Here is a 26,432-nt window from a genome sequence, read left to right as displayed (position 1 = left end):
AGAACATCGATATCTGCGCAGTGACTGAGACCTGGTTCAAGGCTCAAGAGAGCACCCCTGCACTACCAGGCTATAACTCATACCACACTTTTTGGCCGTGTAACCTGGACCGAAACACCAAAGGCGGGTGTGTGTCAATATTCATTAAGGATATCCCCACCTCCAGGCTAATTGCTCAGCATAATGCATCCGAGGTTATCCAAGTGCAACTAACTCTGGGCAAAACTGCAATCCAAATTGTAGCTTGCTGCAGATCCCACACCATGCCCCAGGATTTTCCCTCATCTTTTCTTGATGTACTGGAAAATATTAGGGTTCAACCAAACACCCTAATAATGGGCGAGTTCAACTGCCCCATCATTAACTGGGAAAACTACTCGTGCACCAACTCCTTAGCTCAACGCTTTCTGGAATTCATAAACTCCAATGTCCTGGATCAACTTATCCACACCCCCACCAGGGGCAGCAATATCCTAGACCTAGTCATTACCAACATGTGTGACCGGTGTTCCACACCTGAAGTCAACTCCTTGTTGGTCCGATCCGACCATAAGCTAATCATCCTTGATATCCACATCCTGCCCCCACCCCCCATTAAGGAAACCACAGTAAAAAAAATTTCTCCAAAGCCAACTTCATGCTTCTTAAGACAGAAGTGGTGAACTTCATGACACCCATGCAGATGGACAATACAGTTACACCTGCTGAATCCTACACAAATGCACTCTATAAGCACTTGCACGAGTGCATGGATCGTGCTATCCTCCAAAAAAAGGAAGCCAATCTGGTGATCCCCTGCCATAAACAAATTGTACAACAGAAGGAAGAAACTGTTGTAAAAGAGAGTAAAATCCCATGAGTGGAGGAGTTCCCTGGTCAGCCTCAGTAAGAAGCTGAGATCCCTTATAAGATCCTCCAAAGCTAGCTACAAAAACAAAATCGCCACTAATTCCAAGGACAACCACAAAGCATTCTATAGCTATGTCAAGAATCTCTATGGCAACACCCAGATCTGCTCTGAGTTACAGCACAAAGGCAAGAAAAGTACAGAACCAACTGATATTGCCAACATCCTGGCAGGTAGGTTCAGTGCTAACTTTACCCCCCCCCCACCCCCCTAAAGGGCCCATATCTATACAGGAGGAATGCAGAGTCCCTGTAATCACAACTACGCAGGTAAAAGCTGCACTCTCTAAAGCCAAAAACACAGCATCCATGGGGACCGGACAACATCCCAGGCTGCGTTTTACACGAACTTCAGAACGAACTGGCTCCCCACTTAAGTACCATGTTCAATAATAGCTTTGCATCAGGCTTTGTGCCCACTGAATGGCACACAGCAACAGTTATCCCACTCCACAAAGGGGGAGCCAACACTGATCTCGGGAACTATCGACCTATTAGCCTGATGAGCCTTGGTCTGCAAGGCCATGGAACGTATCATCATGGAACTCATAAACAAAGACATTGGTAGCCTCCAAACTTTGGATCCCATCCAGTTCGGGTTTGTGAATGTCAGATTATGCCTCCTGAACCTGATCGACTTCTTTGAGGCAGTCATCAAAGCCTTAGATGAGGGTAAGGTGGTTCACACAGCCTATCTTGACCTCGCCAAGGCTTTCAACACCATCCCCCATTCTGGAATTATAGCTAAACTCGCTAAACTAGGTATAAATCCCTACGTTACAAGATGGGTTGCCAACTGGCTCACTGACAGAACCCACTCTGTAAAAGTTGCAGACTCCAAATTTGACCTCAAAGCAGTAACAAGTGGAGTACCACAGGGTTCCATCCTGGGACCTCTCCTGTTTGGTATCTACTTCTCTGAAGTACAGGCTAACACAGAAGGCCTCTGGCTAATGAAGTTCGCAGATGATGTAGGGATTTATACCTAGTTTAGCGAGTTTAGCAAACTAGGAGCCATAGTCAAGTCCCCAAATAATGTGGACATTCTACAGAAGAGCCTCGCTGAGACAGGTGCCTGATGTCAGAGCCATGGCCTCAAGCTCAATGCCAAAATGTGCAGTGTCATCCCCTTTGGTAAAAACTCTGTACACATGAACTACCTCATAGGCAGCAATCTACTTAACACTGAATGTGTGATAAGAAACCTTGGGACCCAGGTGGACAGTAGTCTCTCCTTTGATAGTCACATTGCCACAGTAGTCAGGAAGTCCTTCTACGTGGCAGACTTCATCATAAAAGGGTTCTCATCCAGGGAAAAAAAGAGGTCATTGTTCACCTCTACTCGACACTTATTAGACCCATTATAGAGTACAACTCCCCTTTTGGAATGTACCTCACAAGACATCTGCAGCAGCTGGAAAGGCCACAGAAGTACTTCACAAAGAAGATTACTGACCTCAAACAAATGCCCTACATTGACCGCCTCAAAAAACTCCAGCTTTACTCCGTAGCATATCGCCTACTCCGAGGTGATCTTTGCCTAACATATAGAGCTATGTCAAACTCAGAGCTGTTGGACATGCTACACCTAAATAAATCCCAATCCTGCTGAGCTACACGCTTTAGGGACCTAAACCTTGTCAGCACAATAAACAGGACATGCTGGAGGAATAGATTCCTGTCCCAGAGACTTCCCACACTCTGGAACACGCTACCCATCTGTGTCAAGCAAAGGTCTTCAGTAGCACTCTTGAAGAAAAATCTTGATGAGTGGATGGGAAATAGGAAATACACCCTGGGGATCACTTCTGTGTCTCTGCTTGACAGTGGCACAGGAAAATAACTTTCTTGGGTGGCGTAAGCCAGGGAACCTTGTTGGCTAGTCTTACATAGGCCCTTGGGCCGATAGCCTAGTACCGACCTATGGACCTATGACTGACTGTATAACTTTGTCTATGGTAAATTAGGTTTATCTTTACCAAACCTCCTAGGGGACCATTCCACAAGATCTATGGAGATTTCTTCAGCTTTTCGATCCAAAGCATCTTTAGATGATATTTATGCAGCTGCAGTTTGGGTTAATCCCCACACTTTTATTGCTCATTACAAACTGGATTTGACTTCTTGGAACAAAGCGGCATTTGGTTTAGCAGTCTTCTTTTTCTTTCGGCTGTTCCCATTAGGGGTCACCGCAGCGGAACATCTGTTTCCATTATTTCCTATCCTCTGCATCTTGCTCTCACACCAACCACCTGCATGTCCTCTCTCACCACATCCATAAACCTTTATCTTAGGACTTCCTCTTTTCCTCTTAGCTGGCAGCTTCATCCTTAGCATCCTTTCCCATTATACCCAGCATCCCTCCTCAGCACATGTCCAAAGCAATGCAATCTCGCTTCTCTGGCTTTGTCTCCAAACTGTCCAACCTGGGCTGACCCTCTAATATACTTATTCCTAATCCTGTCTACCCTTGTCACACCCAGTGCAAATCTTAACATCTTTAACTCTGCCATATCCAGCTCTGACTCCTGCCTTTTTGTCAGTGCCACTGTCTCCAACCCATATGACATAGCTGGTCTCACTACCCTCTTGTAGACCTTCCCTTTCACTCTTATTGGTACTTGTCTGTCACAAATCACTCCTGACACTCTTCTCCACCCTGCCTGTACTCTTTTCTTCACCCCTCTTCCACACTCGCCATTACTCTGAGCTGTTGATCCCAAGTATTTAAACTCATCCACCTTCGTCAACTCTACTGCCTGCATCCTCACCATTCCTCTATCCTCCCTCTCATTCATTCACATATATTCTTAGTCCTGCTGACCTTCATTCCTCTCCTCTCTAGAACATATCTCCACCTCCCCAGGTTCTCCTCTACCTGTTCCCTACTCTCACTACATATCACAATGTAATCTGCAAACATCATAGTCCACAGGGACTCCTGCCTGATCTCATCTGTAAACCTGTCCATCACCACTGCAAATAAGAAAGGGCTCAGAGCTGATACTTGATGTAATCCCACCTCCGTCTTCCAGAGTCACAGTAGCTGGGGATTCTGTCCCATCAGTTGAGGAAGAAATGAAAATGACATCATCATATTAAAAGTTATGTACTCACTGTAACACTTCATGTGTGTTGTCCATTTTCATTCTTCCTTAACTCCCTGCCCATTCTGTTTTAGCTTCTGGAGAGATCTAAGAGTCCTATAGGAACCTCTGTTCCTTGTTTGTGCTCCAGCTTCAATTTTCTGTTCTACCTCTGGTATTTCTGTTATTGATTGGCCTTTTATATCTGGGAGCAGCAAACTTGATCTGAGGTACTTTAGGTTGGCGGGACCTTATGGGTAAAGGGAGGGCCTTGAGAGTTCTAGAATCCAGTGATCTGGTAGAAACAGCCAAGTCAGAGGACAACACAGATGGAATGTTGGGGTGAGTACATCTATTTTTTTTCTTAAAAATAGACTACTTTGTTTTTTATATATATATATATATATATATATATATATATATATATATATATATATATATATATATATATATATACACTGCCATCCCAAAAGTCAGCTGTATCCAATATGCTGATGACTCTACTCTGATTTGCTCAGCCACATCTCCAGTAGAGTTATGGTCAGCTACCCTGACCACGTTTAGTACAATAGAAAACTGGCTTTCTGAACATAGTCTGATCCTAAATCCCCAAAAAATCTTAAATGTTATTTTCACCAACACGTAGGTCTACCGCTTTCACCTTTACCATAAAATCAAATGATGGCACAATAATCTCCCCTGACCCATCTACAAAACTATTAGGTATCATCATAGACAATAATCTAAATTTTGACCTATAGTTAACCAAACTATCAAAACCATCAATAAAAAACTAGGGTCACTTTACAGAATAAAAGCCTTCCTAACCCCTCCAGCTAAAATTGCCATAGCTCGCTCTCACCTTCTTTCAGCCCTTCTGTAAGCATCCCCTCTACTCTCAAATTTAAACAAGACTGTCCTTAACAAACTCTCAATTTGCTACAACCACATTGCCAGGTTTGCCACTGGGCTGCCTTTTAGGACACATCATTGCATCAATCTAAATCAGCTTGGGTGGCTTGAACTACCCAGCCTAATCCAGTATAACCAACTGATTGTGGCCTATAAAATCCTCTATAATCCGGACAATACTCCTGCACTTAAAAATATTATCACCCCCTATAACAATCCTAGACCGCTTCGATCCTCTAACAAACTACTAATTCATACTAGCAAAATTAATAACACAGCCGGTGATTCTCTCTTTGCAAACTCTGTAAGTAGATCCTGGAACTCTCTCTTCCAGCTGATATTACCTTACTTTTCCACCTTAGGTCAATTTAAAACTAGATTCAAACAACATTTGTCACTTAACTGGCTATGTCAATGTATCAAGCCTGGCTAACTCTCTCTAGAATGTGTAAAAATCTGTTAACCAGTTTACTGTGCAATTTAATTTAATCCTGACTTGTGCTCAGGATTAACTGTAACCTGTGGAACCTGTTTAAATAGTCTGTTTGTAATATGTAATGCTGTATCTGCTTACCCTTGGAGCTTTTCTCCCCGGGCCTCCGCTGAAAATGGACATGCATCCAGTCGGACTATCCCGGTCAACAAATGTAAAATAAAATAAATAAATAAATATATATATATATATATATATATATATATATATATATATATATATATATATATATATATATATATATGGGTCTACCTGATATGGTCGACAGTTCATATGGTCGACAGTTCATTTGATCGACAAGCATTTTTTATATATATATATATATATATATATATATATATATATATATATATATATATATTTATTTTTTTTAATTTGGAGATGCTGACTACATTATTTAAGTAGCACACTCACCTAGAATAACCTTATTGAATACATGGTAGTCTCTGATTATCAAGAGTTACACTAACCTAAATACAAGTTATTAAATCTGTGATAGCCTCTGCTGAAACAAAATTAATTGCCTTGTTTAAAATAATATGCTATTAATTTGATACATAGTAGGTTAACACAAGTATTTAATTTTACATTTTTCTTACTTGCTGCAGTGGACGACATCTTGACATGTTTACTGAAAGAAAATGATCTGGTAACTCCACGTTGTTGTACCCTAACTGCTGGCATCCAAGAACTTGTGTACAGTTTGCATGGGAGAAAATCAAGAAACCAAAGCTGTTGAAGTCTCTGTTGTCTTCAAGGTAAAACATCCTCATCAGTTGTACTTCTGTGAATAAAAGGCCTCAAATAATCAGTACTGTTATTAGGTTTTTGGACTAACTACAGGCATCAACTTAAAAAAAAAATACAAGTTTAATATAAAAATATTCTTCAATTATGTGACTACTTACCTTTCTCTACCCTTACTAATGTTGGTGTGTGGTTCTCTGCATGAGGCTTTCCAAGGCCTCAACACCTACGGGATCAGGCTTTATTTTGGTAACATACAAGAGATGCCCCTTCTTTTTGTGAGATGCTGATATAGAACTAACACATAGCATACAACATTTACATATAGAATTTCAGCTCTTGCCTCAGTTTTGCATTACTGCTTTGTGTTTTGTCCAGTGCTGTGGAACATTTTGAGGCAGTCAGGTATTTTTGAGAGATAAAAAAAATAGTGGAAATACAGTGACGGCTGTAGCTGTAAACTATGTACCAACACATGAATTGGTCCAACAATAGCTGTATTTATGAGGACAAGATAAAATGGAGTATTTAGAAGGATAGATTAAAAAAGATACTGCTATGGCTGTTAAGGATATGTGGGAAGAGCCTAAACTAACGATCTGATGATGTCAGTATTCTCCCTCAACCTCTGGGTTTCATATCTGACTCTGCCACTTTCCAAGCTGACAAATTGAAGCTCAAGTTCCTCCCATCCTACTCATAATGCCTCATTCCCCTAATATACCTCAGATCTCATTTGCTGCTTGTAGAGTAAGCTTTGAAGTTTTGTCGCTTCAAAGCTTCTCCAGGTTTGAGTGATTTTTTTTCTGCTAAAAAAGTGAGTTTTGGCTAATCTTTAGTTTTTCTATCATCTTTCCTTCCCACCCAGTCTCTTACTTAGTAGTTTTCCTTTCATTCTTTTCCTTTCTGTCTGTTAATCGGTATAATCTCTTGGAGCGAGAAAGATGGGAAAACATTGTATGCCATCAGGATCTGTTTTTCTTCCCCACAAATGTCATTCTCCAGGAACCAGCTTGGGGGAGGGGCTGTGATTCAAGAAATCTCAAAGTCTTTTTCAGGAATCTCGGGGAGACTTTTTCCCCAGAGGCAGAGGGGGGTAACTGCTACAGTGGGAGATGCCGCCCCCGTGGTAGAGATTTGGGATTTACTGATGGCTTCATTCTCCAGAGGTCATGCAGGAACACCCCTTTGTTCCTCTTCCTCCCAAAGCCATGCTGACTCTGGACGCTTCCCAGACAGGGTGTGATGGGGATCGGGCATTTTCTGCATCAGACAATACAAGACATGTGGACTCCCCAAAAGACCAAATTGCAGTATCAGTATCCTGGAGATGAGAGCGGTTCTTCTAGCATTGCAAGCCCTACACAGCTTTCTTCCTCTGGGAACAATTGCAGTGCAGTCGGAAAATACTTCAGTGGTCTAGTACATCAGCAAACAAGGGAGAACCAGATCTTGCCCTTTTTGTAGAGAAGTGATGAGGCTGTGACAATGAACAATCTCTACCAAACATTTTCTTACAGCAATGCGCATTCCGGGGGAGTCCAACATCCTGACGGACAAGCTCAGCCAATTTCTTCTGATGCCTCAGAAGTGGTCCCTGAATCAGTCAGTGGCAAACATGATTTTCCACAAATGGGATCATACCTGGTGTGATGTATTTGCATCCCCTTTCAACAACAAATGCAGCAGTTTCTTTGCCCAGATCCCGCCACAGGGTTAGTCACCAAGGGACGCTCTAGTTCATGCTTGTCCCTCTGGTCTGCTTTACACTTTTTTCCCAGTCCCTTTAATCCCCAAATTTCTGCAGAAAGCATACAGGTTGAAGAGCAAAGGTACCCTCCTTGCCCCTTACTGGTCTTGTCAAGTCTGGTTCAGCTTTCTTTGGTCTCATTTAATTTGCCGTCTGATGACTCTAGACCCAGTTCCGCATCTACTGTCTCACTTGTCGGGGCATACTCACCCAGATCTTCAAGGACTAAAATTAACCACATGGTTTCTCCAATTCCAGTGATGGCAAGAATATTCCAGGCTTTCATTCCCGGTCCGAAAAATCTTGATCTCCGCTCATAGGTCCAATACTAGGAAATTCTACAAGAGCAAATGTAAGAGGTTTTCCTTATTGGCCTGGAAAGAACAGATAAATCATTTTACTGCTCCATTTCTGAAAGTTTTGTTTTTTTTGGCTTCTCTCTTCCAAAGTGGAGCCAGTTATTCCATGTGAAAGTCCAACTTGCAGCTATTTCCAGTTTTCATACTGGGTAAAATTCATCTTCTCTGGTTTCATCCAAACTTTACAAAATGTTTCTGACGGGTACCATTTTACTTTACCCCCCTATTAAAGATCCTACTCATCCATGGGACCTGACAGTGGTTTTACAATCCGTAGTCCATCCTTTTTTTAAACCTGCGGCTAAGGTGGACTTTAAATTTTTCTCATGGAAGACTGTTTTTCTGATGGCTATATCACCTCAGCAAGAAGGGTTTCAGAGCTTACAAGTCCTTTTCTCTAACCTCCCTTAACTAATCTTTTATACAGATAGTTACTCTACGTAACAACCCATCTTTTTTACCCAAAGTGGCTTCGGAAAATAATACAAATCATTCTATCAACCTTCCTGTTTTCTTTCCCAACTTTCAAAACAAAGATGAGTATGCGCTTCACCTTCTGAATGTTCATAGACCATTACGTTTTTACTTGGACAGAACTAAGTCTTGTAGAAAATCAGAGCAACTTTATCTTTTACTGATGTAAAGAAAGGGTGAGCCGACACTAAGCCTACCCCTGCAAAATGGTTGAGAGATTGTATTTCCTTTGTGTACTCTTTCAAAAACAGGCTATTGACAGGCAAAATCAAGGCTCATTTTCTAAGGTTTATGGCAACTTCTCAGGTGTTTTGGTCTAGAGTGTCTGTTGATGACATTTGTGCATGTGCAGCTGCAACTTAGTCAAATTCCCATACCTTTGTTACACACTATAAGTTGGACATTACCACCAGGAATAGGACAGCCTTTGGCTTTGCAGTTCTCTGTAATATCTTTCCATGAAGGCCTCCTTAGGATTGTTATAGCCTGGGCCTATGTTCCACAGGTTGAGGAAGAATGACAGTGGCAAAATCGGATTAAGAAGTTATGTTCTTACCATAACATTCCATCTGTATTGTCACTGCATTCTTCGTCAACCTTCCCTTTCTCCTTTCCCCTACCCATGACAGAGAAACCTGTTGGGATGACTTCATGGGAACAACAGTTGCTGGTTGAGCTCCTAATCTCTATGCTTTATCTTGTATTTACAGTGTCCATCTTTGTTTCCATAACATTGCGTGTGCAGGTACCGGGTTATTGCAAACTTGATCCAAGTTATATTGGAGGAATGAGCTGTTATGGGTAAGATGTGAGAAGTTTGAGCTTCAATTTCTCAGCAAGGAAAGTGGCCAAGTCAGATCCGAGGGTTGGATCCGAAACCCACAGTTTGAGGAAGAATGCAGTGATAACACAGATGGAACGTTATGGTAAGAACTTAACTTTAAAATAAAAACTGAAGAACTAAAAGTTCTTGTTTGTTGATGTGGATAGCAAGATACAAGAAGTGAAAATGTTTTAGTCCCCTTTCGTTTTCTGTATAGGTCGTGCATATTTTTAGCATCTAGGGGAGAAGTTGTGGACAGTAAAAGAGTTGATGGATTTTATCTGGCAGTGGAAAAGGGACAAGGGTCAAGTGGGATAAGTTGATCATTCCAGTAGAATGATGTGGTTTAGGATTACCTGATTTGAATGGGTGTTTCAGAGCTACATGGTTAAGGCTCGTACATAACACAAGCAGAAAACTGTAATTCAAAGTGGAAAGGGGGATGAAAAAGCAGAGTAGAAATTCAAGAAAAAAGTAGGGTGTAGAATTTTGGATGCTGATTCTCAGGGGGAATAACAGATGTACAAAATGTTATATTTGTAAAGTAGTACAAAGCATTCTAAGACCTAAGCCATCATGCGAATGAAGAAAGGAGATTTTGCTGATGGGGATGAATTGAATTAGGGGTACAGAGAATAGGCAAGAGGGGCTGGAATTTACTGTTGAAGACTGGCAGAAGAACATTGCAATGGGAAGAAGTCAGGAAGACAAAAAGACATTTGGACTGCAGGCCTGCCTTCGCTACCAGGGACTGATATTTGAGTATTAGCAAAGAGCAAGGGATATGGGAAGCCTAAGTAAGAGGCCAGCTCTGGTACAGTTTTTAATTGAATCTGGAACAGACGTTGCTGTAAAAAAAAAAAAAAAAAAAGCTAGTTAGTAGGGCATATTAAATACTGCATGATAACTAGTGGAATCAATCGGAGGTAAAGATTGGGAAGAGAGAATGGATAAGCAATTCACAAGGAAACAATGGCAGGACATATGTATGGCTTCCAAATATGCATCGAAGTTTAGAAGATATAAGATTTTTGCTTGGAAGTGTTTGCAAGGGTCCAAACAGACTCCAAAGAATTGTTCCTCAGGTAGATTGCAAATGTTGCAGATGTGATGGGGAAGAAAGAGATAACTGGGAACATACATTTTGGGAGTGTAATGAGTTCACAGACTTTAAAAATCCCCTGCAGAGTACTCTGTCAGAAATATTTGAGCAAATGGGTGTAACTAAGGAAATTAATTTTTAGCTGGGGTACAGAATCTGAATTGCCTACACATAGTAAGGCCTTTCTGAGTTTAATTCTGGTTCCTCCCCCCAAACAAAATGACTAGAAAATGGAAATAAGTCTAAATCAACTGTATTTGAACTTGTGAATATTCCAACAGAGATAAAAGAACTGGAAGTGGGATCTTTAGAAAAGGGTAGGACCAAATTACGTAGACAAAATAGAAATTGTGGAAACAATATATGCAGAATAATGTTTTGGAACAGCAGTAAGGTTTAAGGGAAGGCAAGAATTGATTGATTTATGTAATGTTGGATTGCTACATGCATGAAAGAGTGTATGTGATGCATAATATTTGCAACTGGGAGCATATTAATATGGTTTGCTTTCTTTTATATAAATGTATGTTTGCCTGTGTCTTAAGTGATAATTCATTAACAGTGTTAATAAAAGAAACAACTAAAGTGAAAAAAATGTGTTTTGTTCAGTGGTTTATCTGATTTTGGGAGAGTTCAGTTAATGTGGGATGGGACTTCAACTAAACACAGGCAAACTGCAATTTTATGCAACAGTTAAAAATTGCTAGTCTGCACTGTAGACTCAAGTGCTGGGATTATTTCCCAACTTGATGATTGTATACTGTTTAGCAAGGAGACGCAGCCTTCTCCATTGTGCAAGCACAGCTTCGCTTCTCTACACCCTACCTCCATTCTCACCCACCTTAAATTATGTCTTTTATAGTTAGCCACCTGACATCTCCTACAGCCTCCTCATCCACACACACACACACCTACTTGCTGTGTCTCCCTTCAACAACGCTACTTTAGCAGCACTCAGATGCTATCCTCACTACAACTTCTCTGTCTTCGTAGAGTCTGTTAATCTACCTCGTCTGTAAAATTTTGCTATTTTAATCCTCCATCTCAAAATTCCAATTACACCCCTTATAACTGTTTGACTCGCACTTGTAAATCTCAGACTAACTGGGTTGCAGCCAGCCTCTAGTCTTTATGAAATAACTACACCTCATTTATTTATCTTGTAAGGCACCCTTATTTCACTTACTTTCCATACTTACCTTAACTCTCTCTTCCCTCAGTTCAACACTTCATCTACTTGCAGATGGGCTGCAATCCTCCTACCTAACCCCCTCCCTCCCAAACACACACACACACACACACACACACACACACACACACACACACACACTAACCTGGGTGCAACCATGTAGCCTAGGTGGCTGCTAGACTCTGTATTGTCACTCGCTTAACTCTTCTACAGTACAGGGAGCAGCTAGCTTTTACCCATTTTTCAAGCAACCCAAGTGTCAGCTAGGCTCCAACCTCTACTCTTAGTAATCCTTGCTTACTTTTAATAATATATGGATGCAAGTGTGTGTATATGTATAGCTGTAGCTGCATGTTTTTTATGTGTGCGCGTGTGCATATTTTCTATATGTGTGTGTGTGTGTGTGTGTGTGTGTGTGTATATATCTATCTATATATATATATATATATATATATATATATATATATATATAGTAACACACACTCGCCCACGTGTGTGGGGGCAGGGCACATTTTGTTGTAGAGGAGCTTGTCAGTAGAGAAAATGTATTTCAACATCTTGTTACATCTAGGTTGTATGAACCAAAGTTGTATGCTAACTGTCATAGTAGGTATCTTGTATGTCTGGCTAAGTGTACCAGATGTGTTGGTTTCTATATTGGCAAAACAGACAGGATGTTGTAGGAACGCATCTTGCAACATGTTAGTGATATTAAGCTAAAGGTTAAGCATAGTGCCACTGTGCAGCATGTTATGTGTAACCCTGGACATGGTTTTAGATTTATGATATTACAAATGGTGATAGAAGAGGGGGTGACATAATTCCATTATACAGAATTTAGTGAGTTAAAATGGATTGCTGATCTATGTGCTGATTCTTACCCTGGTCTGAATGGGATGTTACCAGTGAAACCAGCCCTTAGAAGTGGTAGACCTAATCTATGAGTTTCATTGGCTTCTGAGATGACTTTAACTGACTCTAGCTTTATGTAAATCGGGTGTGATCGTTGTGATCAGCACCTAGAAGGTGTAGACTTAACCTATGAATTTCATTGGCTGTTGGAAATATTTAAACTGTTTTTAGCTTTATGAAACTAGGATCTGAAGAAGGGCGAGAGCCTGAAAGTGCTAATCCCACTTGGTTTTTACATCTTTTATATTTTTGTTTGTTTTTAGTTCAATAAATTGTTTATGCCATTTTCTGTGGTGGTCCGAGAAGATCTTATTGTTCATATATATATTTATCTATGTGTGTGTGTATCTATGTATGTATATCTACATATATATATATATATATATATATATGCATACACACACATAAAATGTGCATGTGTGTATATATAATGTGTGTGTGTGTGTGTGTGTGGTACAATAAACCATAATGCTAATAAAAATGTATGCAGAGCATGTCTGCAAATACCAGTTTTAATTCACTTTAAAACAGTTGTGGGTTGACATTGTTTAGGTCCATAATTGACAAGCTGGGTGTCATCCTTATAAAATTATGTGCTGTACTAAACACAAGAACAGATTCAAGACTTAAAGCTAGGCTGTTACATGTGAAAGGCATTAGTTGTAAAATATGTGCAACTTCAGTAAGCCAGCACATACATTTGTATTCAGATGTGCAGTAGAAGTTAAAGAAGCATGAACTGTGAAAGGAAGTGTGCTGTTTCAGATGTGTAGGTTTAGAAAGTGGGACAGTAGCAACATGAGAGTATGTACGTGCACCGTACAAGATTAGAGAGACTAGCAATGAACTGGAGTTTCACTGATTCAAATCAAGAGTTCAAAACAGATTATACAAAAGTGTATTTCAGAAAGTGTGTACAGAAGGGTATCATCTAATCAAGGCAGAATATTGTGTTGGATTTCTTGTCAAAGATGAAAACCAGGAATAGGAAGGAAACTAAGAAGAAGAACGAAGATAAAATGGAAATCTCAACAGTAAAACGAAAGTCACATTACTGTTAAGCCATGCAGTATTTCAGAATGCAAAGAAATGAATTGTATAACATATGCAAGAAATTGTATAGATACTGCGGAATAGTTATTCACCCGGTGATATTTCTCTAGCAAGAGGCAAATTATGCAAGGTATGTATGAAGTTGAGTTGTTTTGCAAAGTTGTGCTACAGTCCAGGACTTTCATTAGACAAGACATAATGCTAAAGGGCAGCAGTATATCACAAGTGATCGGTAGAGATGGTACAGGAACTGTACCTGCAGTAACACATGAAACAATATATGATGAAATCTTGAATAGAGACGGCAAGTGGATGATGTGTAAACGCATGTGTACAGTATACTAAAGTTAAACCAAACAGTAATAAAAATACAAAAATAGTGATAAGCTTGGCAATGTTTACAGAATGCTGTATTTTAAGGATGTTGAAACCCAAATTACATTTGAAATCATGGAGACAATAGCATTTATACGCATTTCAGACATATGGCCAGTAAAGGGTATTTTGAGGAAGAATTGCATATTTATTACTGACATTTGATTACTTGGAAAGTACAACTGGGTAGGGGCCCATTTTCAGAGGAGGCCCAGGGAGAAAAGCTCCAAAGTATTACAAAACATTTTAAGGACAATACTTTTAGTCTCTTAAATAATATAAAAAAGGTACAATTTAAATGATTATATTACATTAGACTTCTTCTTCTTCTTCTTCTTCTGGCTTTATCCCGGTTAGGGGTCGCCACAGCGGATCACCTGTCCGCACATTGAATGGCAGTGGAGTTTTACGGTGTCGAGTTGCCAGCCCGGCGCCCAACCTTCCACAGAAGGCACACTCACACGCACACCTAGGGCCAATTTAGAGTGTCCAATCCACCTGCAGCATGTCTTTGGGATGTGGGAGGAAACCGGAGCACCCGGAGGAAACCCACGCGACCACAGGGAGGACATGCAGACTCCGCACAGAAGGCACCCCAGCCGAGGATCGAACCGGAGAACCTCTTGCTGTGAGGCGACAATGCTAACCACTGCACCACCGTGGCCGCCCCACGATGTGAAAACATTGGTTAAGAATAGAGACAAGTTATATGACAATGATGTAATAGTGAAATTTTAGCCAGTTTATAGAGAAATTAAAGGTAAGTTAGTATAATACAAACAGAAATTGCAATACGAGGTGAGAGAAAAGCAGGCTTATGGTATATTGAGAGAGAGAGAGAGTCAGGGAAGAGAGATTGATAGAAGTAAGGAAGTGAGTGAAGAAGGGGGGAGTAAGAAGATCCAAGGTATGAGTATTTGTTCACGTTTAGGAGTATAGTTTATCCTGGTGTTGAGCAAGAACAGAGCCAGCTTTTGGCTATGAAGTCTTTCAGAATGGTTTTGACGGATGGGATAGAGTATCGACTTGACTAGAGATAAGTAGTTCCTGGCCTTAGCTATATGGCATGAGTGCAGACAGTGCTGATTAGATTTGATAGGTTTGTGGACAGGCAGGAGTTGTTGGCCATTGGATCAAAATGACCGACTAGGAACATGGTTGCGTAGAATGTTGTTGATTGCTGGAAAAGCAGATGGATTCTGGATAACTTTGTAGGTGGTAAGAATTTCTGTGCATGTTATTTGATGGGGTATTCTAACCATTTTAAGCTTTTTAGTGCTATTCAGTGGTAGGTTCTGAAAGGGGAAATTGGCTGCAAATGTAGCAGCTTTGTTATAGCACTGCTCAAGTTTTGATTATTGTGATGCCTGAAGGGTTAGTAAGGCTGGGAGCAACATGAAGTGTAGAGAGATTATAGTGGCAAGTGTAGCTTTAGCTGCATTGGTGAGAGTTGTTGGCTCTGTAAAGCATCCCTAAATTTTTCTTATACAATTTTATATTTGCAGGCCGAATTTAAGATTATAATCCCTAAGAATTTGCTATGAGAAGTGACTTCAGTGTTAGTATTGTAGAGAGAGGACTTTACATTTTTTTTTTCTTGAGAGAGGGATGAGAGGGATTTTGGGAAAAAAGTAGTATTTTTTTTTAGGGTTGAGCATGAGCATTTCAGTTGCTGTTAAGTCTTCATGAGTAATTTTTTGGAGTTGTACCATGCCAGATTTGCAAATGAGTGTGGGGTTATCTGTGTACTGTATTAAGGAGGTCTTTTGCATTGATGTGTGGAGGATGTTGGTGATAATGTTAGAGGGGACAGAGCCTTGTGGTACACTGGTGACATCTGGGAAGTACTGAGAGAGAGTGGAGTGCCATTTTACTGACTGATGCATATTGAATAAGTAGCTTTTGAATGATAGAAGGGTGGGCTGAGAGAGAGACCTAATGAGGACATTTAAAGTAGAAGTTTGCTTTGGCAAACTATCAAAGGGTTTAGACAAGTCTAGAAATGAGGAGACTAGTTTGCCGTTATCTCTAGCTTTATTGACAGTATCTTTGTAGGTTAGAAGTGCAGTGTTAGTACACTGGGAAGGACAGAATTCATGTTGTGTGGGGGAGAGGAGTTCTTTCTGAGGAGATAGTTTAGCAATTTGTTTTTGAATACATATTTCAAGTATTTTGGAGAAGGGAGATGAGATTGCTATAGATCTAAAGTTATTCATGTCTTTTAAAGTTTCTCTTTTGTGCAGAAAGATAATGTGTGAATTTTTCCAGAGAGAAGGAACTTAGGATGCCTGGATTGACATATTTATAAGGGATGAAACAAGTTAGGCAATGCTATTGGCTGTTATTTTAAGGGATTCGCCTGGAAGGTCATCAGCTGAAGTATAGCATGGTTTGAGTTTGAGTAATTTTATATAGGATGTGGGCACAGGTTTGCAGGTGAAAGTGGATATGGTGCTATGCGACTGCTGGGCAGAGGTAGGATTAGATGTTAGGGGAGTCCTTTGTTAGAGATGCTACACTATCTATGGAAAAAGAGTTGAATTCTATTATGATCTCAAGTGATGAGGGATTAGGATTGAATCTGTGGCAGGGATGCAAGATTTCTTTAATGCTGACCAGAATTATTTAGGGTTGTGTTTACTGTTATTCTGAAAGGTATTGTAGTGTAGTTTTTTGTCTTCATTAATTTGCTTTATAGTACAATTACAAAGTATTTGGAAATTTTCAAGATATTATGGTGGTATATACTCTTTCCATGCTTTTTCTCTATCCTGCATTACCATTCTACTCTTGATAGTCTCTGAGTTTCTTCCTCTAGGGGGTACAATGCAGTTTAGGATATTTAGGATAGTTGTACTGAATTAATTTACAGTATCATCTGAGGGGAGGATTTTTAGGAAGTTCCATGAATGTTTCTTGGTTAAACTTGGAAATGTTGTGGGTTTTATAAACATAAACATGCTGTTTAAGTGGATGTGTGAGATGTCTGGTTGTATACATTGGGAGATGATCTCTGAAGACAGTACCTGAGGTAGTGTATTTGCTAGCATCACTACTAGGATCCAGTCTAATATGGAATTTGATGTCTTGCTATAATGTGTACAGCTATTAATTAGTTGTGTGAAACTAAATAAGTTCATGTTGTATACTAGTTTCCAATTTGAATACTTCTGTATTAATTTGGCATACACCATAGAAAAAATGACAACAGTATAACCTCAGGTAAACTGATTAATGGAAAACTTTTATTGTCCGCAATTGTAATAACTCTGAGAATTTCCAACATGGAAAGTATGCTTTGGGAGCATCAAACTTTTATGACGTTGAGACATCAAAGAAGATTGTTCATTTGTGACAGGGATGAGTCCAGCCATCCTGGTGTTAAGTACATATGTGAGAATGTGGTGTGATGCAAAAACAGTTTGTGGCAAGATAGGGTCTGTCCATGGAGATAGGGACAGTCAATAAAATGAGATGAAAACATGATCAACAGTTGTAGTGCAGTGTTACTGAACCAGGTTAACCAAAGTAAATGTTTTCCTTGATCTATATGTCAAGGACATAGAATGCTGTAGTTACCATTAAAATAAAAAACACATTAAATTCAATACTATCTATTTTGAAATCCTCTCAGTAAAGACCACCTAATGCATATCATTACATGTAGTCTTATTTTTGTCTGTACATCTTAGCGAGACATACAATGATGTATGAACCTTTATTTTAAAAAACAGTTAAAGCCTACATGTTAACTCCTTAAGATACTTCTAAGTTATCATGGAACGCTGATAAAAGGACATAACTCTTGTGTGCTGAAATAATTTAGTTTTGGGTTTTCTTTCTTTTTAAAATAAAAAGAACACAGAGAAAGCAAAAAATACCAACTGCAGAAGCATAAAATCCAAAATTGTTTAATACGCCAACGGCTCGGCTAGCAAGCCTTTAACAGAAGTAACATCACAGTAGTACAAGCTGGATTTAAATAACAAATATCACATAATTAATCAATTAACTAAAACACTATATGCAGAAAAAAATTTCACTCAAGTTCCTTGTTTAAACCACGAGGCACCAAAGTGCCAAACTTTAAAATACAGACTGCTTCTTTGTATAACAGTTTGTTTTTAAGTGCAACATCATCCTTAACCAGAACTTGTTTTAAAATAAATGCTTTTAAACTAGTACAAGTCCCCAAGTGTACTGCATGAAAATGTGATGCCACAGGAATATCCAAATTTTAATTCTTAATGTCTCTAACATGCTGTTGTACTCAGATTTTAAACATTCTTTTGGTTTCTCCTGTATAGAGGAAACCACAAGGGCATGAGAGACCGTAAACCATTCCCTTGGACACACAGGAGAAAATAGCCCTAGGCTGAAAAGAAATGCCATTTATTTTATCAAAGTCCTGACCACGTGAATACAAATAGAGTATGTTCCACAGGGAAATGTACCAGAATTTTGTAGAGGAATAGTTAAAATGTCCGTAGGCATAGACAACAAATTATGAACAACCATGTCTTTTATATTTCTGGCTCCCTTATAAGAGACGGTAAAGGAATCGGGTAAATTCTTAATCCCCAGACTTCCTTTTGTGTAAGAATAACCAGTAGTATCTTAAGATTTTTACTAACTCAACACTATAAATATTATAAAAAGTAACAAAATATATATTTTTTATCACTAATATTCCCTACATGACTCCTATGTCTATTCACAGACTTTCTTTTTGTTTAAATTGCTTTTGTGGTCCTTATGTTAACTAAATAATTACCCTACAACTCCTAATAAAATGAATGGGAAATTATGTAATTAATTGGCCTCGTTTTTTTTTACCTTCACCCATCTGATTTGCAGCTTGTTTAGGGGCAGTGTATGTTTCTGTACATAGTAAACTGAAATTCATTACAGAAGCCTATTGTGTACTTCAGTTCAGAACCACACATCAGAAATGTGCATAGAAATTGTCTGTCTTGTTTCGAAGGAGCATGCTCAATGGCTCATCTGTGGATGGGGTGAAGAGGCAGTGCTGTATGTGAAAAATGGAGGGCCTTCCCTTGTTAATATGTACATTCTTGATCATACTCTGTGAAGGTCACAGTGAAAGCAGAGCTTGGCAGAGCAAAGCATGACCCCCCCCCCACACACAATGCTGTATGCTATACACCTTTCAATCCAGTAGTCATCTTTGCAGAAAGCTGGACCCCCCCCTTCAGTATGGGTGAGCTGGCACCAGCTGTACATTCCCATCCTCCTCAGCCTAGCTTCTCCAGCACGTGAGTTGATAATTGATTTCAGGTCGTCTTGGTCATAATTAGGTCTTCTTCCCTCAGCACCATGGAGCTCCGTAAATATCCTGCAAACCACTATAGGTAATATCATAAATTGTAGCAACTTAAGTGGGATGATTAACTTCAGCATTTTTAGCTGAACTGTGTATAGTGTCTGCCTGAAGGTTTCATAATTTATACTGAAAGTGAGACTTGAGGTATGGTTGTTTATTGAGGTTATGTTGTCCATTAGATCACTGTTGCTGTAGACATTACATATGGAACCTATTTTGCCAAGGCTGCCATATGTCTGGCCAGTCTACAAAGCTTCAGGTACCCTACACGTGCTGTATGTCCACCCTTGGCACAAGAGGATATACTAGTATAAGAAGTATGTATGGATCTACCAAAACTAAGAACTTTCTTGCAGCTCACCCAGTTATGTTGCCTCTTGTCAGTGTCGCATCTAGAGTTTGGTTGACTTAAGCTCGCTGTCTTTAGGCTGGTAAGTACCCTGTTGAGGACCCCTCCTGTTCCATTTTTTTGTGTGCGTGCATGTATAAGTATGCCTTATGTCTGTCAGAAAATGAAAGTGTAGCATGGAAGCAAGATTACACATAAAGGCTCTCACCACAGCTGTGTATTTTGTTTAGGGGGCTGAACATATTGGGTTGTTCAGTTTGCCGGTTGGTCTCCCCCCAAAGACTGTTAGGAGTAGATTAAACTCGTTTCATATTTTCTTTGAGATCAGATGTCTTTGGGACTTGGCGCAAGAAGTTGTGGCATCGTTTTCCTTACAGATAAAGACATTGTCAAGAGAAGAGACAATTATTGTACATCTGTATCTGTTATGTGATTTATGACCGACTATTCCACTGAGGTTAATTTGCAGCCCCTGAGAAATTTGTCTGTTTTTCCTGAGGCCTTCTAGAGTGACCCCTTTGGAGGTTGCTGTTTCCTGGACACTTGCATATTTGATCAGACTGTTTTTTTTGTTCGAGTCAGCTAGGAAGAAAAAAACAAAGCTCTTTTTATCTGAGGGAGAAAGAGGTATCCATCAGGTTCTTGTGAATGAAGACATTAAAGCCTTGCATGTGGAGATCAGACCTATGACTTCAGCCTTGACCATATGTATGGACACTCCTAAGCTTAAACAGAAAATCAAATTCATATCCCCTCTCTATCTTGTCCTATCAGAAAGAAAGCAAGGAAGATTGGTATAATTTTGCTTAAGGACTGTTTAAAGCTATTCACTCCTTTTAGTCTTCTTTGCCTGCTTTTTCTGCTTCTATTCCTTTTAAAGGAGAACCTCACCCATAGAATCAAGTAACATGTTTATTTCATCACGTATTAGTGTTTCCTACATTTTAACACTACTCCAGGACTATTTACAGGTTTTTAAATATTTGTATACATAATTTCTGAGTCTGACCACATGGAGTCTGGCATCTTAAAGTAATTCTGATTGTTCTGGCTGCCTCTAGGTATCCTACAATGCAGTGCTTATCTGTAAAAAAATTACATCATGCCAGCCTCTTTCTTCCTAAAGCTCCTGTCAGTGCATTGATTTTACATGCATGCACTGCTGTCTTTCACTCAGTTTTAAGTAACATTTCATGCCATTCAGTAACTACTTAAAACACAAGTTTTGCAAATGCCACAGAATAGACTGCTTTTTACTGCTGCTGCTTTTTAGAATGCTTAAATTGCAATCTTTTGTGAAGCCTGAATTGTAGTATGATTCATCTCCCACCCCCCTTCACTCCTAAGTTCCATAGCTGTCAAAGTACTAAGGGTAATTTGAGCTGTTACCTGCTGGGATTGACAGCTCACAGCAGGAGACTTTACTCGTACTGTTTCCTTGTTCTAGCCTTTACTTTCTATATGGGTGGAGGAAGGACCGGGGAGCTGTGACATAACAGCATGGTTGGGTTTTTAGGACTGTATGGTGATGTCAGTTTGGGGAGGGAATTGGCCAGAAAACTTCCTGTATTCATTGGCCTTGATGACATCAATGAATTGGAGACTGCAGCAAGCTTTTCCAGAGTGGGATAAAAGTTTTTTGAAAGTGAAACCACCACAGTACATTAAGGTACAGTTCTAGTTGAGAGAAACGGCTTTAAAATATTTTAAATTCTGTAATGTTTATTCATAGCAGGGACAGTAAATAGGGAGAAAAAGGACAGAGAAGTAGAGCGTTTAATAATAGAATCCCGTTGTCCTTTAAAAAGAAAATAAGTTCTTCCTCTTCTGAAAAAGAAGAATTCTCTGATTCAAACAATGAAGGTTTTTACTATGCTTCTCAGATTCATTTTTGTATTGGAAATTAATGTGGGGCAGTTGATGCATTATCCTTTGATCTTCTTAATAAAGAACTTTCTTTTGGTGAGACAATAGCAGCAATGAAAGATTTTTTTTTTAAATGGGAAGGTAAAGTTTCTGACCCCCACAAAAAGTACTGTGAACTACTGAATATGGGCAACTCTAATGCAGTAACTGTACTTGTCTTGGAGGCTTTGGAGGATGCCTTCTGTGTCCCCAACTTCTCAGTCTCCAGCCTGTAGAAAGCCAGATGGGTTTTATAGGGTCCTGGATTCACACGTATACCACTATAAAAAATCTCTTTGCTGACCCCGGAGTCATATTGCTGGATGGTGGCAAAATGTGCTAGAACTTTTTTCCATCTTCTAACCCAGTATCTAATGAAAAAGAAAGAAGAGCTTCTTGATAGGTTTGAAAAAAGGTATACACTTCTTCCACTTTAACATTTAGAGGTGTTAATTACAATGCTTATATATCCAAGTTCTTTGTATCTGTTTTGAATAATGTGGGACAAGCCTTAACTAGTCTTCCTAACTCTGCTGTAAAATCTAACATTTTGAACATGCTTAACTTTACATCTCGGGTGACTAAGCACAATTAAATGTGGCTATGATGCAGTGTATGCTGCAAACTTAGTTGTTAAATGCACCTCTGGGCAAGTACCATTTGTTTGTCAACACTTCTGGTGAAGTTCTTAAAAGATCTCTTTTTTCAACTTATGAATATTTATAATCTGTAATAGTTTACTAAAACATATACTTTCTGTAGTTCAAGTCTATACCTTTGCATGGTTTGTGTCCTTTTAATTTTCTGACTATTATACAATAATTATGTAAAGTGCACTGTAATCTGTAAACTAATTAACAAATTAAGCCTGTCCTGTTATGCCTCAAGACCACTGAATAACTATTACTACCTATTCTTTAGATAATTTATCTTAATAGTTTACTAAAACCTATGCTTTCTGCATTTCAGGTCTATACCTTTGCGTTTTCTGTTAGTGTCTTTTTTAACTTTCTGACTAATATACAGTAATTATGTAAAATGTACTGTAATTTGTAAATTAATAAATTAAGTCTGCCATGTTGTACCTTGAGTATACTTAATAACTATTTCTTCTTTATTATTTAAATAACTCATTTTAATAAGCCTGTAAAAAAAATTCTGTCACTTTACCCCTAACTGACTGAATAATGTAATAAGCCTGTTACAAATAAGTCTGTCACGTTACCCTTAACTAATGACTAAATAATGTAATTCTGTTACTTTACCCTTAAACTAATGGCTGAATAATGTGAAATACCTGAGTATTATTTCTGTATTCTGAGGTTTGAATTAAATGTACTGTATTGAACACAGTATGAATTTCATATTCTGAATCTTGACTGAAATTCACATTAGCTTATACTGAACATTTAAAATAGCTGTGTATATTCTGGAAACAAACTAAACAAAACTAAAAGAATAGATTTTGCCAGTGTTAACTGAACACAGATAAAAGCATAACTGAAACTGGTACATGTTGTAGTAGTAACTTTCCTGTGAGTATTGTCTGAACATAGACTGAAAACTAGCACTGTTGACAAATTGTCTGAAACATGAGAACATTTTAACAGTGTTACCTGAACACAGATGAACTGAAATCTGTCATTGTTGTATTCCGGAGACTAAAATATTAATATCTTTTTGTCAGTATTGCCTGAACATAGATGAAACATAAACTGAAACTAGTACTGCTATATAACTATTTGTAAACATAACTGAAATATGTTTTCCTGTCAGTATTGTCTGAACATAGATAAAGTGAAAACTAGTACTATTGTACAATTGTCTGAAAACATGAGAACATTTTGATTGAACGCAGACTGAAAACTAGTATTGTTGTACAAATGTCTGAAAACATGAGAACATTGTCTGAACATAAACTGAAAACTACTAATGTTGTTCAGTTGTCTGAAAACATACATACTTGCTTTTAACGCATACATTTTAACTTTAAACAACATTGAAGAAGTAACTGCGAGACACTGCACCACAGCTCTTGCCAAATTTTACTCTGTATTGTCCCAGTCACTGATGAGATAAAGGAAGGCCTGCTTTAGTGTTGAAGTGTCCTTTTATAGTTGGGCCTTTTAAACCTCTTCTTTTCATTTCTTGTGCAAGAGTGGGCGATTAAAGTTCTTGATTGTATCTAGTATCAGACCCTTAAAATAACATTTGCATCTTTAACAGTTATAAACTGATAGTGTTGCTTATTGCTGTGATCTTATTTACATTTTTTCTGCATGAAATAAGTATTTGCAGCTTTAACAATTATAAACTGATAGCATTACTTACCGTGCTTTCATTTACATTTTTCTGCAGGAAGTAAACATTTGCTGCTAATAAACTCTTGCAAGTCTAAAAGCAAACTGATAACCTCAAATTAAACTAAAGTAGTAATGTAACACTATGCATTTCTACACCTGTTTAGAATTAATATTAACTGTTGCACTGTTTTTCCTCTAGACCTTTAGATTTTAACATACTGTTCTGTGACTGAAACTCCACCCACTGTCTTACCATAAGCATTTCTTTAGCTGATGTCATTTAACTTTTTAGTAGTACTGAATGCTGCAAGAATTTATCATTACTGTCTACAATTTTCTTGGATGAATGATAAAACTGTAAAGTCATTAAATTGATTTTTACCATACAGACTTATGGCATATAGTACTGTCTTTAATTCAGCTGGCTAGGCTGGCTGTAATCTGATCTGATGTGCTTGGCAAACTGCCATCTCCATACAAAACATATACAGTCTTAAACTGATTACATAATGTTAGGATCTGAATTCTTAACTGTATTGTCACCTTGACAATGTAGTATTGACTTTAAATTTTACTTTCTGTAAACTAGCAAACATTTTGTCTGTCTATATCATTACTTATTGTTTATGTATTGGAGCACTTTAATACAAAGCTCTTAACTAATGACTGCTAAACAGTACAATAACAAAAAAAAAATAATTTGCCAAATCTGTAACTGTAAACCCTTTATTCTGCAAATTAATTTGTCTGCTAGTTCTAATACACCTTACAAGACATAGAGGTATACTGTTACTCTATTTTTCTAACTGGCCACACCCAATTTGTCCTTCTGAGCACTTCAGCTATGTCAGCTGAACTGGATTTTGTTATTTTTAACCCATAAATCTGCATTTGTGTCCTCTAATAAAGATCAATGTCTAACTGAAGTTGATTTGTCTGTAAACATGAAATATTGTTGTTTCTTTTAACCTTAAACAGTGACAGATTAATGCTCTGATCTGGTGCTAGAGGGCTGCGACTATTACAGACAGCTGTAGAATGCATTCTTTTACTGAGCACTGAAGTCTGTTCTTCAGTTTTACTGGAATTTACTTTATTAAAATCTGCACTCTGATTCCTCGTATCCCCCTTCATTGCCAGCATTGTACTTGATTCTGAAAATAAACTAGATGAAGAAATGTGAACTTGAGACATTGCCTGTATGTTATATACATTGACTGTGTTGACATTTGTATGTTTAACACTGCAGCATAATTCTGTATTTTGAATTACATGTATTACATTCTGAACATTTGTATGTGAAACTATACTACAACTGAAATCATTCTGTTGAATTGTATGTGCTGAAGCATTTATGTTTGCCTGAGACCGTACTGACAGACGCTAACTCATTAAATTGCTTCTGTGATTTAACCCTTTTGTGTTTAGACATATTTAACATTCTTGAACTAATGACCTTTAACTTTAAAAGAACATTTCTAGACTGCTTAACCCTGTTTTTAAAATTAAACCAAAGATTTACTGATGTTTTAACTGTAGAAGCATTACTTGACATGTTTATAAACTTTTTTGAGCTGTTAATTAAAAAGTGCATGTAAAGTCTTGTATAACTTCATGATTCTGGAAGAATGTGTGCCGTCTGTAGCTTAACATTTTTATTGCTTCTTGGTTGTGCGATGTCAAACTGGAAACTTGAAGATTTGTGGAGACAGCTGTTAACTGGATAATGTCTTTTATGTTCTGAAGGAACATTGCTTTGATTTAAAACTGGTCTTCTGAAATTGTTTGAGGCGTTTCACAAAGTAAACACTGGTGCTACGCACTTTGGGTAACAGCTGCGTTTATTATATGTAGAGGTCATCCGCTGTCTGCTGTGTCTGTTTTTTGCATGAAGTAGTGCTGTTTTACTGAAAGTCTTTTCTGTAATGAGAAACTGTAGTGCTGTAATTTTTGGCTTATTCTGTATAGAGTTTACAGTCTCTCTCTATGGAAAAACACTGGTATGCTTCTGAAAAGTCTGTTATGAAACATTTGCTTTCACTATAAACTCTTAAGCCTGTCTACTGCTGTAAAACTGTACCTGAAAGGGTTACTTATTGCAGCTATTTCTGTTGAAGTTTTTGTGATGAGGCTGTTTGAAATAATTGCCATGTAGACTGTTATAGTTGAACAAACCACTGCTATTTTGTAGATTTTTGTAGAACACACGTAGTGACTGCTGATACAAGGTTCTATGTGGTTTTGGGAGTTTCCTCCATCATAGTGGCTCGCCATTGAAAGAATTGATAAGACTGTACTGTAATTAACTGGAAACACTGGAGTGAGACTGCGAACAAAAGTTACTGTCTGT

At 38.5% G+C, this 26,432-nt stretch overlaps 2 protein-coding genes across 4 annotated transcripts in view; both read left to right on the top strand.

Moving 5' to 3' along the window:
- NIPBL (NIPBL cohesin loading factor) overlaps positions 1 to 26,432 on the top strand; it is a 4,951,262-nt gene that overhangs the window by 4,634,490 nt on the left and 290,340 nt on the right. The window lies entirely within an intron of this gene.
- ATXN1L (ataxin 1 like) overlaps positions 1 to 26,432 on the top strand; it is a 303,313-nt gene that overhangs the window by 118,620 nt on the left and 158,261 nt on the right. For 2 of the 3 annotated variants that reach the window (XM_044069942.1, XM_044069934.1), the window contains exon 2: positions 6,006 to 6,155. The exons of the other annotated variant lie outside the window; for it this stretch is intronic. The gene's annotated coding sequence lies outside the window, so the exon portion shown is untranslated. The remainder of the gene's footprint in view (positions 1 to 6,005; positions 6,156 to 26,432) is intronic. 3 annotated transcript variants of the gene reach the window in all.

Source organism: Protopterus annectens, chromosome 1.part0 (genome assembly GCF_019279795.1).
Source record: "Protopterus annectens isolate FY-2018-M chromosome 1.part0, PAN1.0, whole genome shotgun sequence".
Classification (NCBI taxonomy): Eukaryota; Metazoa; Chordata; order Ceratodontiformes; family Protopteridae; genus Protopterus; species Protopterus annectens.
This window is presented reverse-complemented; position numbering and strand designations above follow the sequence as displayed.